Here is a 13,595-nt window from a genome sequence, read left to right as displayed (position 1 = left end):
CCTAATCCTGTTTTCCTGTGCCCATGGAAACTTGGAAATCTTTTCATTTTCCGTAATACAAAAATGATTTCATGGAGTTGTAGCCATCAATATTTATTTGAAAGAGGGTGTTGCCAGTAAAATACCAATATTCACCATTGAAATTAATCTACGTCCCACAAACATCAATTACTCAGTCTATGATTCCAAATCTTCAACGTAATTCATCTATCCGTTCAAGTTAGTGGCTGAATTCACAGTAAGTATAATATGTCCACCATACCAGAGGCAAAATGTTAACTAGAACAGTGCTCTTCAATTGGGTGTACGGCGCAACCCTGGGTGTACCTGTACCAAACGTTTTCAAGGCAGTACCACTGCTAGGGGTTGCACCGTATACCACGAATAGTACTCAATGCAACATTCAGGTAATGGTCTTCTTTCATCAAGATGCCAGTGAAGGTGAGATTAACAATGGGCGAGTTTTTTAGTGAATAGCGTCCCACTCATTATTCCGGAATTAGGCTGTATACCTTTTGTGTAAATGTTGAAAATGTTTAACATTCCGAAAAGGCTGAAGAACAATGAACTAGAAACAGTATTTAGTGGACTGCGATAACCTGCATCCCGCAAAATCAGAATTGCATATCAAAATGAAAGATTGAGAAACGACAAATACGCAATTATGCCTAATTACTTGATGAAAACAGTTTTTAGTATTTTATTATGTACACGACTAGCCGAAACTAGTCTATTTAATCCTAAACATGTACAACGCCCACACGGACACAAACGTAGTGATGGCGCCTTGCGTGGAGGTAAAACATTTCCAGATCACCTTATATCTCATGATCAGTTAGTCACTATGTACAATAGGCCTTTCATCGGATCGGTATATGCCGTGATGCTCGGAAGTGACTAGTTCGGGGATTTTGTAATCGGATAGTTGGACTGCGGAATGGCCGGTTTAGCGTGCTTCTGCTGCCTTTGTGGATGGGTGAACCGAATTATTTTCTGTGTTATCTCGGACTGCGGTTCCCAATTACTGGAGCAAATAGCGCCTGCTCTTGTGATGTAATGGCGATGGAAACATTGCTTCCTTGATCTGTACTTTCGTTGGTATCAGATGCGCGGCGTGTTCTTTCGGCACGTCCTCCACCACGATTTCTTTCGACATTTTTTAGCCGGAGTGTTCAGATTTACCGGAGACAAACGTGGAGTTGAAGTTGACTGTTGAAGTTGTGCATTGCATCTTGTAACTGATACGTGATCGACGGCCTTCAAGCAGTTGTTATTTCACGGCAATAATATTTAGCGAAGCTGTGTCCATGCATTTCGTCACTTGAGTATTGAGACCGAAATGATTCATCGCTATTCAATGTTATATCCCCGAGATCCCGAGTCATCCTTTCATCAGCGGCGTACCGTCCTCTGGGCAGGTATCGGGCGTGAGAACGAACAGTCTAAAATAAGCTAGAGGCAGCATCACGAGATACAAACAAACGGTCAGTAAGCCTAGGATGATTTGTACAGAATAACAGAAACAGCATAGTACACCACAAACATGGCGCAAAGTAGGTGTTTGACTGCAGCAGGGGATTTTAACTAGGGGTATATATGTACCACTTGGGGGTACGGAGAACCGAAGGGGGAAAGGCAACATGTTTTTTTTCTAGAACGGTTTGGTTGGCAAATGCACATCTATGAGCATTATAATATTCGTTGTATCAGATCTGTGGAGGAAACGTAAATGTGAAATCAGCGCAGCTCTAGCTCAGGGGATCGTTGATACCACTGCTCCGGCTGCAGCCGGAATCAGTCAGTACTCTGGAGTCATTACCATCGGTTGTAACTCTGGGCATGTAACTGTTCTGCTGTCACATCCCCAGCAACGTGATTTGTCATAAACGGGGGCAACAAAGAGGTGACCAGTAGTAATTATGTGAAGAAGGACTGCTGTTGAATTGTGTGAATTCAGCCAAAAGTAGTAATATATCATCTTGTGTAATGCATCTGAGCTGGAGCTATTTTTCAAACCACCAACTCCTGCTCCAGCTCGATTTAAATTTCACGTAGAGCTAAAGTTCCGGCTCCAGCTTCAGTGAAAATGCACGCTCGGGGCTCCAGACCCTTGCTCCGGCTCCGACTCAAAAGCCATGATCGACATGAGGGTGAACAGTCCAGAATTAATGAATCGAATATCATAAGAATGCGTATTCATCAGAGTTGGCAGCAAAGCCTAGATTTTAACCGATCAATAAGCCGTTGATGCTACCATCTTATCACATTGGTAGAACAAGACATCAATCATCAACCATTCAATCGATTGTTGAATACAATTGTTCGTTTCGTACTGTATGCTCTGTTATCTTCAAAATCACAATTCTAGTGTGAATTTCAAATCGACCGACTTCCCGAACACCGTGCGAGTTACATTACCTGTTATTCAAAAACAAACATTTATTAAAATTGTGCTTGTAAATCGTATATATGAAATCTGGCTTATAGCCTGTGACGGGTCCAGACAGCTGTTGTGCACATATAATTCAAATGCGCAAAGTTCCAGTTAGTTCTACACAAACATGACTTGTATTGAATAAGTTTATGCATAGTCGTAATGATATTATAATGCCATGGTCGTCATGGCGGCAATCTCAAGCATACAGGCGGTGTGTATTTTGTGATTTCGTTGACATAATAATCATATCGAAAACGTAAATAAGAATTAAATCGAGTGAATAAAAGATTACCGTCGAGTCCCAATCAGTTCAGGTCGTTGTTGGGCAGTGAATAGGGTGAAGTCATGGATGGAATATGTGAGGAATATTATTGTTAAATTATGGATCACATTCGAGCTAAACTTCGGGTCCATCTTACGATGCAAATGAAGAAAAGCTTCAGTGACGCTGTCAGTGCAAGAGCAGACTTGGACAACTAGAAAATTTTCAGCTTTTCCAAATTAGATTAGAATTAGATTACTGGCATTTTGATCTAATTTAGTGAAACTAGGCAACTAGAAAATTTTCAGATTTTCCAAATTAGATTAGAATTAGATTACTGTCATTTCGCTCTAATTTAGTGAAATTAGACAACTAGAATTATCTAGTTGTCCAAGTCTGTAGAGGTCCCTACCCATTCAACTAAATCAATGTGTGTCGAGAATTTATCACGGTTAACTAGAGCGTTGCGTGACTTGAAAGACGATTCTGGCATTTGAAACAGGATTCATCAAGTTTCAAAAGTTGCGTCACATCATTGAAGGTTTTGTCAATTATTTCACACAACGGGCCAAATTAGAAGCGGAAAATGTCATGACGCACCAAGCAAAATGTTTAAACTTTAATTTTCTGCGGCAGATTAATTCCATTTCTAAATTGAAAGCACTAAAAAACCTTCTCTACACATGTTGACAAAGGGATGTTATAAAATTAGGTAGGCTTTTGACAAATTGAGATGGTTAATTCAAGTGCACTATATGAAAACAGTATGGCTGAAGTTCCAATCGATATTTATTCAAGTTGGCCAATCGATGATTATGCAGACTAAAGGAATTTCTTGCAATTTAACATTCTTAACACACCACAAACACATCTGCAAAACATTTCATGGCTGGGTACAGCATCGTGACTGCAAGAGCCGGGGGGGGGGGGACAATACATCAATCAAATATGAAGCAGCAAAATGATTTCCGATTCTTGGGCATGGTAATAATCATACCGTCAGAAAGAACGCGAGGACAATAGATCCCGTGCAAGTAGCAATCATTCAAAGCTTTTGGAGTCCTGTTTACGAGGTGATTCTGTATCGAATCTGTATTCTCAGCGCTATAAAAAATTGCAGACCTTCCTGTTCGTGACACATCCATGTTGCAAGCATGTTCAGATTTATCGTGAGAATAGGAAATGGTAATCGTGTTCAAAACGGGTTGAACAAAATGTGAAAACAAGAGGCTTTCCAAACAAGCATGTATAAAGACCCAAATCTCAGCTGGACAGAAATTGCGACATGCATGTAAATCATGTTTCTGTGTGACTGTGTGTATGTAATACCAACGTGTAATTGTAGACGGATTGTCAATGGCCGAAATCGCTGAGACACCGAACAGTCAATGTTTCCAAGTGTAAATGCACATATGGTCAAAGCATACTCAGCGTTGCTGCAAGGATTAGCAGTAAACCCATACGATTTCAATCACTCACAAGTAAGTCGCAATTTCAAAGACCTGTGTAAAATTACTTCCAGTTGAAGCAGAAAATGAGATCTAGAATATACTCAAGTGACACGTAGTTTATTCAGAAATGCGATTAGGTCGAAGTGTCTTATACATTTAGCAGTGAAATCGCCAAATTTATGTCCCAAAATGATATTCATTCATCGCAAGATAGCACGATCGCAACATCGCAAGAGTTCGATACAATATAAGGACAAAAAAGGGTCGAAACGATTTGCATGTACTAATCTTTAAATCAGACACCCTACTTGACCTAGAGAAGACGTGATATATGACGCATTCACACTGACTGCAAAGAAACAGAATATGATGACACAAAAGGTAGTGTGGGCCAGATTTTCAAATCTCCTAGTCCAACTCCGATCCTGTTACTTTAAAATGCAATCTGGCTCCGATCCGACCTAGGCCGTAACAGAAAAAGTATGAATCTAACTCCAATTTGACCCCAGTCAAAAATAAAGAAAATGAAATAAAAATCCGGCGGATATTCAGTCCAAGGGCTATATATCCAGGCCCAGCACTAGTAAAAGGACAAGCGGACTACAATTAGACGGCTTGTGTTCGGATGTGAAGTCGATATTTCAGATCGTGCTCCGGCAATCCAAAGCACGGGCTAGTAATTATTCATGATTCAGAAATGTTCATGTAAACGTAAACGTACACATTGGCGCACAGGTGTATTTTTGTTGGATAGCAGAGAACGAAAGATTCACTTAATGACCCTCTAAAACAGTGGTTCTCAACCTGGGGGCGCGCCCCCTTGGGGGGGGGGCGTGAAAGCATCTGAAGGGAGGCGCGAAGAAGCGGTCAACTGAAAAAAATGTTCACGCTCTGCGCGATTTACCTCCAATTCACATGTGTTTCTCTATATATAGACCGAATTTCATATTTGTGAAATCTCTCATCAACAGTTAGAACCTTCCATGCCATCAAACAATCTGTTGAGGTTGCTAGCATTCCGGTTGGATTTTGCAATATGACGATATGGCGGGGGGGGGGGGACAGTTTTCACTATCATAAAGGCGGGCGTGTCTAAAAAAGGTTGAGAACCACTGCTCTAAAACCATCGGCGGGCACGTCTAAAAAGGTTGAGAACCACTGATCTAAAACCATCCTCAAGTATAAGGATGTAGTTAAATGTGGAAAGAAGTGTAGCAAGTCGACCTCGATAATTGCAGGTATGTCATTGTCAAGGCTCATTGCAACTAAAAGGTTTTGTACTGGGGTGCAAACCCCTCAGCATTGACATTTGCATTCCATTGACATGTTTTTACATCGCCACAGCGTTTTGCTTTATTGCCGTATTTCCTGTGATACCAGCATAGATTGGTACGGTTCTCACTCCCTACTGTTGCAACCGACTGTTTTTTGCATTTACACTGCTCAACTGCTCTCTGCAATTTTACGAAATCAGCTTCAAGAGTTGTAATTCTATCCAGAAGATCGGCGTGTGTCGCGTTCGTGCGTAAGGCGTTGGTATGTTGGATACTTTCCGACATATGCCCATACGCTATCTGAGCCATCGCAAATAAATCTTCCGCAGATTTCTCGCGGTCGATGAAATGGCAAAGTAAAACGGATTTCAGATGTTCATCAAGAAGGCCATAAAACATTGATTTTTTCATACGCCAAGATGCTTCGCATTCTCCGAATCCATCGTGGTACTGTGCCATGGCGTCATATGCCTGTTTTGGTGTTAAGTTGCCTCTCTTAGCAATTTCAAGAAGACTGCTGAAATCATTTCCCGGCATATCCATATCGCGTTTGGGAATATCAATCAAATGCTTGAGAACCTGTGATTCTGAATCCTGATCAGTGAAGTAATGAAGCGACTCTTTTTAGTGATGCTTTTATGGTTACAGCAACCTGCCTATCGGACTTAATTTCGAAAACCTACTTGTTAGGGTTCCCTAGGTTAGGAGTACTGATTATTACCTTTACTGGCTTGTCTATACTATAGCAATATACACTAACAAGTATGCACGCTTCTAAGTGAGATAGTAAGCTACGATCAAAAGAAGAAGCTTGATTGAAATGAAAGCTTTAGTGCTAACTGATCTCAACGATATCAAACAGGTTACCGCCTTGATGACGACCCGGTGTTCCTCAATTCGCTTTTCGATGACGAACGAAAGTCAGTTTCTGTAATCCGGTAGGTCTATGATTGACGAATCTCATGCAATATGCAGGACTTGCTAAGTCTGAAATAATATGCTATAACTTACTAAATATTACAACGAAACAATCATCTAATCATGACTACAGCCCAAACGATATAGATGTATACAGATTTTTAGGCCGATAACGATAAAACCAACACCGAGCATTTCCACCGAAAACCCGATATATAAAGCCAATATTCAAAAGGTGTGCGATCTAGTTAAGACCCCTTTCGAATACGTAACTAGCAAGGCTGCATCTCAACAATTCTAATCTATATGGATTTCAGCAATACATTACGGTAATATATATGCTTATAGACTCTAAGAACTTTTCGCATGTGTCTTACCAAGAGTAACCAGCACGATAAAGGACATAGAACAGAGTTAGATTCAAAACCAAATGGTGAATTGTGGCGCCTGAAGAATTTATAAATATCAGGAATGGAAACTGAACCATAGCAACAGAGCAACAAAGTTCGTCGAGTCAGTAAACGTTAATATGAATGAATTGTTGAAAGCTGTGTTCAAGTTCTCTACCCTCAATCAGTTATTCAAGTAATCTAGTTATGAAGTATATTAATATTCCCGGTTTAACAGTTGCAGATATCAATTCTCTGACTCCGTACTGACATGTTGTGACGTCACGAAAATTGCAGATATTTCTTTACCTCTAATGCCCGATACCGATATTTCTTTCAAAGTGTGATATTGATTCGATATTATTGGCGAAGAGGCGAATATCGGTCGCGCTCTAATAACGACTTCTAATGAGTTGAATAATGTATCAATTCAGTGAATGGCCCCCCACTGAGGTAACTGAGGTAGATAAAAAACAAATATTGCAACCACGCAATCATGATTGCTAATCATTTAAATAAGGTACTACAAAAAAAAGTTGGACAAATTTGGTCTCAAATCGATATTTTACAAATAAAAAGTCTTAAAGACCAATTAGTCTTACCAAGTACATTCTGTCTCAAATCGATTTTTTACAAAAAAAAGTCTTAAAGACCAATTAGTCTTACCAAGTACTTAATGTCTCAAAAGTAAGACAGAAATTGATCGAAAATAGTAGCAGTGCCCTGGGGGCATCCTTTTCAATGTTAGGGGTCTGATGGGGAAGGATGAGAGAGACCAGAATTTGCAGTGTTGAGATGATACTGTACTAAGGATTTTACAAGATATTCACTAGATATAGTTATCAAGGTACATGCCACTTACTACTCACATGTACTATTCAGCTCAATATATATATGGTTGTCTGAGTCGAAAATAGCATTTATGGTGAGTGGGTAAAATGAGACCAAAAATACTGCACAATTCGTTTCAAAAACAAGACCAAAAAAACTGAAGCATCAAAAATTATCTCGATAAGCTAGCTGTGTCTGTGAAGTCCTTAGATAAGTATTGTCTCATGGTCTCTCTCACTCTCCCCCTTCACTCAGAACCTAACATTGAAAAGGATGCCTCCAAAGCAGTGCTTCTATTATCGATCATATTGGGTCTTACTTTTGAGACGGAAAGTACTTGGTAACACTAATTGGTCTTCAAGACTTTATTTGCTAAAAAAACGATTTGAGACCAAATTTGTCTAATTTTATGCTCTTGGCCCATGTCAACTTTCCGGTCTCATTTTCAAGACCACAAACCATGTTGTTTCTTGATTAGCGAAATCCGACTTAAAAACAAGACCAAAAATACTGACACATCAAAAACTGTCTCAAAAAGCCAGTTATGTCTTGTGTTCTTGGCCCATGTCAACTTTCCGCTCTCATTTATAAGACCACAAATCATGTCATTTCTTGATTACTGAAATTTGTCTTAGAAACAAGACCAAAAATACTGACACATCAAAAACTGTCTCAATAAGCTTGTTATGTCTTAGAGCTCCTGACCCATGTCAACTTTCCGGTCTCATTTTTAAGACCACAAATCATGTCGTTTCTTGATGAGCGAAATTTGTTTTAAAAACAAGACCAAAAATACTGACACATCAAAAACTGTCTTAATAAGCACAATATGTCTTATGAGATGCGTTTTATTAGTCTCATTTTCAAGACCGAATAATTGTGACAATTATATATGGTCTTAAACAGCTGAATCAGTCTCAATTTTAAGACCTCAATTCATCAGTGAGACTAAAATTGCTGAAAATGAGACCAAATCATCATCATTTCTTAAATTTGAGACCAAATTTGTCTAATTTTGTTTTGTAGTGTATCAATCAATTACATCAATGAACCTGTCTGAATTATCAAGGTACGGTGGGTAAATATATACTGCATTGAAACAATCATGCATTCAGGACGACTAATATGTTGAACATGTTATGAATCTATATTACGATTGTAGCCGCAACCCGCGAATCGCGCTACAGGTTAGATCACACTATTAGGCTGTGCATTCCCTTAGGCACAAAGAAACAGGCTCGCACTTTGTTGGTGCTTGTTTCCTAATGAAAAAAGTAAATACCATGAACATTGGCAAATGCATAAGTCTTAAACTAGTCACATAAAAAACAATCTTACTTGACAGTATGTCTTCCGGGTTTGTCGATTATACGTTTATAGCAGGATTATTTAGCCTGTAACAAGATATCAAAACAGTAAGACAATATTTGGAACGGTTGCCAGTAAACTCGCCCCAAAGTAAATTCGGCCCAGGCAAATTCGGCCATTACATCAGTAAATTCGGCCCACCGAGAATATTGTATTAAAACGTATTACCAACCGTTAACATGAATTAATTACATAATTATACGATTATTAAGTGATTTGGATGTCAGGGTATGCGTAGATCGCGTAATCACGGGAGATAGCGCGGATATTCACGGGGACCGAATTTACCGACGGCCGAATTCACCGGTCAATTCACTGGTTACTCGGTCAATTCTGCCCTCGGAGAATTTTTTATAAAAATGTATTACCAACTATTAATGTGAATAAATTTCATAATTATATTATTATCAAGTGATTTGGAGAACAGGGTATGCGTATAAATATATATATGTATATATATATGCCGATGTTTACGGGGCCGAATTTACCGACAACCGAATCCAATCGGTATATTCGGCCCTCGGAGAACATTGTGTGAAATTTTATTACGAACTAATAATGTGTATTATAATACATAAATATAATATTATCTAACCTGAACCCTAACATTAATCCTAACCCTAATTCTAGCCTAATCCTAAACCTAACCTAACCCTAATCTTAACCCTAACCTAACCCGAATCCTAACCCTAACGCTAATCCTAACCCTAAACCTACTAATAACTAATAACTAATAATGTGTATTATATTACATAATTATAATATTATCAAGTGATTTGGAGGTTAGGGGTTAGGTTTAGGGTTAGGATTAGCGTTAGGGTTAGGATTAGGGTTAGGGTTAGGGTTAGGATTAGGGTTAGGTTAGGATTACGGTTAGGATTAGGGTTAGGTTAGGCTAAGGGTTAGGTTAGGTTAGGATTAGGGTTAGGATTAGGGTTAGGGTTCAGGTTAGATAATGGTATTGTAACTGTTGATGTTACTCTGGCCCTGGCCGAATTTACCGAGGGCCGAATTTACCGAGGACCGAATTCACCGACGGCCGAAGTGACCGAGGGCCGAATTCGACGGGCCGAATTTACTTTGGGGCGAGTTTACTGGCAACCATTTGGAACAATGCGTACCTAATCCTATACTGATGATAACTTGACAATGATTGAAAGAACCTATTTATATTCTGCTAATAACTAATCTAATGCCAAAACGACCCTATCACCAGGGCATGGTATGGTATGGATCGATATTTTGGTATGGAATATGGAACAATGCAAGTATGGTATGGAATGGAAGATTTTAATCTATGGTATGGAACGACATTTCCATACTTCCATACTTTGGTGTTTTATACATTTTATCGTGATTTGTGCAAGCTTCATGAAGCGTACGTTGATCGCTGTTCACGGAATACGATCGCTTTTGTTATGTGTGAACGTGAACAATTGAACGCTGTGTAGATACAAATACACGCTTGTGCAACGGTTTTAGGAGCACTTGGTATGACATGATTTTGTGATGTAATAATGACAACAGTATTGTTGATCCGATATTCTATTGAGTCTAGACACGACGCCTCCGAGCATAGGCTATCATGTGACGCAATAATTGGTAATGTAGGCACTTCCAGCTACCTCATTCCTTGAGTGACGACAGCTTACAAGCAATCATGATGAAACGTACTAATTGCTCAATGTGATTGATAATTACATTTTTTCTGAAACATTATCCTCACATTTATACTTATTTACATACCGAGATATCCTATTGGTCAAATTTCAAAAGCTCTCGCATTAGGAATATAGATCAGGGAGTGGGGTAGACATAGTTTGAAATTCTCGCCACGCTAACCCCAACCAAATACTGTACTAATAATCACGCAGATCGCTGCAGTATTGACCGCCTGTAGCTGGGATATTTTATGGGTGTGCCTGTATTATAAATTATTTTGCGAGTATTTACTTCAAACTTGCATGTGTCTTATGCCAATGTACCGGAAATGCGATGGTATTCTTATGGAGCAGGGGCGGGCATCTTCTCCAGTCGGTGGGCCGGATATAGGAAAATTAAGTACTTGGCGGGCCGGATTGGATACATTATTCGCGCATATATACAAGGAATAAATCATATTTAATCGATGTATTTCATCGACAGCAATGTGACTTTAAACCAGTGGTTCCCAACGTGGGCGATTTGGCAGTCTAGGGGGGCGAAAATAACGAAGGGGGCGATAGGGGGGCAAAAACGGACGAAGGGGGCGATGGGGGGCGAAAGCAACGAAGGGGGCGATGGCGCGTTAAAACGGCTATATTGGAGTCGGGACCGTAACTACCGCATCCCAAACTCCCCAATTGGGGGTGGGGGCCCGAACTCGAGGGGGGCCCAAAATTATTACGTGAATTAACAATATTTATAGAGTAATCTTTCAGAAATTCATGCAACTTTTTCAGAAATTTTTCGCGCTGCGCGCGATTTAATGATATCATATATCTTGATTTCGGAGTACCCGTCACCCAACAAAAATACGCATGATTTATGGAAATGGGAGACTTCGGCGTCGGCCATTACTGCACCACGACGCACCAACACATATGAAGTTAGAGGCCATATAACATGCGACTCCGGAAAGTGTGCCACAACGATCAGCAGCGAAAAGGCCTTGGCCAAAAAGGAATGCCCTTGGGCTGACAGGAAACTTCGATATACATATATGTTTAATTGTCCATAGGCGCCTCAATGGCTGGCGTCAAATGTTGCTGTCCTGACAACCTTAACCCTCCAGGACAAATGCCATCCAGCAAGGAAAAAAATATTTGCCAGTACAGAAATACCAATTTGAAATCATGTGCGTCTTTTAGTTTGATACGTTTTGACGATTTCCATATCTTCTGACATAGCAGATATAGGAGGTCACGAAATAGCATCATGTAACGAAGGCAATATAACAACGATTCCGCCCGAAGATGTTCAATTATTACTTAGGGGTCCTACCTTTTCCAATACACCCCCCTCATCTCCACGGGTAAATCTGATTACGCGAGCAGAAAGAGGATTAAAAATTGATAGCGATATATATGCAATTCCCGACCATATTGACCGATTCAAACATGAGTTATATAAATTTGTCGTGCTTCGCGCGTTTAGTCGAAATACGGTGACTCACCAAACAGTACATGACATAGGGTAAAGCTGATATGTAGCGACAAAAGGCCCACTGGCTGAGGGGAGTCTGCGGTTTGGTTTATCACCCTATGGGGCCAAAGACCAATGTTTGGGGGGGCTGAGAAAGTGCTGTTTTAGTTTCCCAATATTTGGGGGGCGATGATCGCTGTGGAGCTTCAAAAGGGGGCGATGAGCCGAAAAAGGTTGGGAATCACTGCTTTAAACCATTTCTCGACGATGATGACAATACAATGTGGATTTGAGAACAGCATTGTCACACAGGCTCCGCCATGTCTGCTTTTATCTGATCAACTAACTCACGGTGCAATCCTTAATTATGATTTCAAAGCGTTTGATGAGCCCGGTACCCAAAATTTACCAAGATATCAATTCATTAGGGATGAGTACATCGTAAGTGCCGATAATGCAAGTCTTCTCGCTGCGATGAACTTACGCGTAAGCTCCACTCTCGCACGTTGCGCAGTGTGCACACCTATATACAATAACATACAATATCTAAAATTTGACGTTTAGGCAAGTAGTGGGGAGTCTCGGCAAACTGGGGCCTCGGGCCACATTATCATGTAAAACGGAAGACTGTCCGCGGGCCGGACAAAATCTCGTCACGGGCCGTATGTTACCAGTCCATTTTATGGACTGTCCTAGATAACAATCTGCATTTTGCTCGTGGAAGCTGTAGAGCAGACGTACACGGCACCTCACCACCGTGAACTAAACCTCTCTAAAACAGACTCTGTTAAACTAGTGCCAGGAATTAGATTCGCCTCTTCGCTAGTTTAAGCAATAATGACACCCGAAATATCAATAATATATAGGTGCTAGAAAAGGAACTATACTATGATATTAAAGTATTTGAGAGTATATAATAAGTATCAAGTATGGTATGGAACAATGTTGGTATGGTATGGAAAATTGCAAGTATGGTATGGAGAGAGTAAGGCAAGTATGGAGTATGGAAAATTCTCGTTCCATACCATACCATACCATACCGTGCCCTGCCTATCAGTTATCACTAACGCACGTGGCTGAATCGCACTAAACAATGAGTTGCGAAATGAGAATGCTGAAACCATAGTGTCCTATATGGTGTCGACACAGGCAAATCTCACGCCTCAGTGAAATTGTAACACGTCACAATTTCCATTTGGCTACAGGCAATTTGACGGTCATTTTTGACCGGCTTGCCTAGCATTAAATTTGGTAAAACGGGTCTCAATAGAAAGCTGACTCTGCACTGATTACGAAAATATAAATTTTATTCCGCTCGTGGCCCTGGAACTCCCACAATCAGCCTCTAATTTTTCATTGTTATGGAGATTGGCATTGGGACGCAACAATGCTGTCTGGCGAAACGAGAGAGTGGCTCAAGAGTCAAGATAAATATAGCCAGACACCATTGTTGCGTCGCAATGCTCTGCCGTCGATGATGCGGAAGAGAGGAAGTGAGTATCGTCAGCGAACAGTGTAGTGTTCAATGAGGCGGTTTCAAAA

General features: G+C 40.3%; 1 long non-coding RNA gene across 1 annotated transcript; it reads right to left on the bottom strand.

The window, feature by feature from the left end:
- Positions 1–77: 77 nt before the first annotated feature.
- LOC145446806 (uncharacterized) lies at positions 78–9,573 on the bottom strand. The gene is made up of 2 exons (XR_013917356.1): positions 8,901–9,573; positions 78–6,411 (listed from the first exon to the last, which is right to left on the bottom strand). It is a non-coding gene; the product is annotated as an uncharacterized LOC145446806 (long non-coding RNA).
- Between the last annotated feature and the right edge of the window lie 4,022 nt (positions 9,574–13,595).

This window comes from Botryllus schlosseri, chromosome 9, assembly GCF_051294905.1.
Source record: "Botryllus schlosseri isolate E-star chromosome 9, Bs_hap1, whole genome shotgun sequence".
NCBI classification, from domain to species: domain Eukaryota; kingdom Metazoa; phylum Chordata; class Ascidiacea; order Stolidobranchia; family Styelidae; genus Botryllus; species Botryllus schlosseri.
This window is presented reverse-complemented; position numbering and strand designations above follow the sequence as displayed.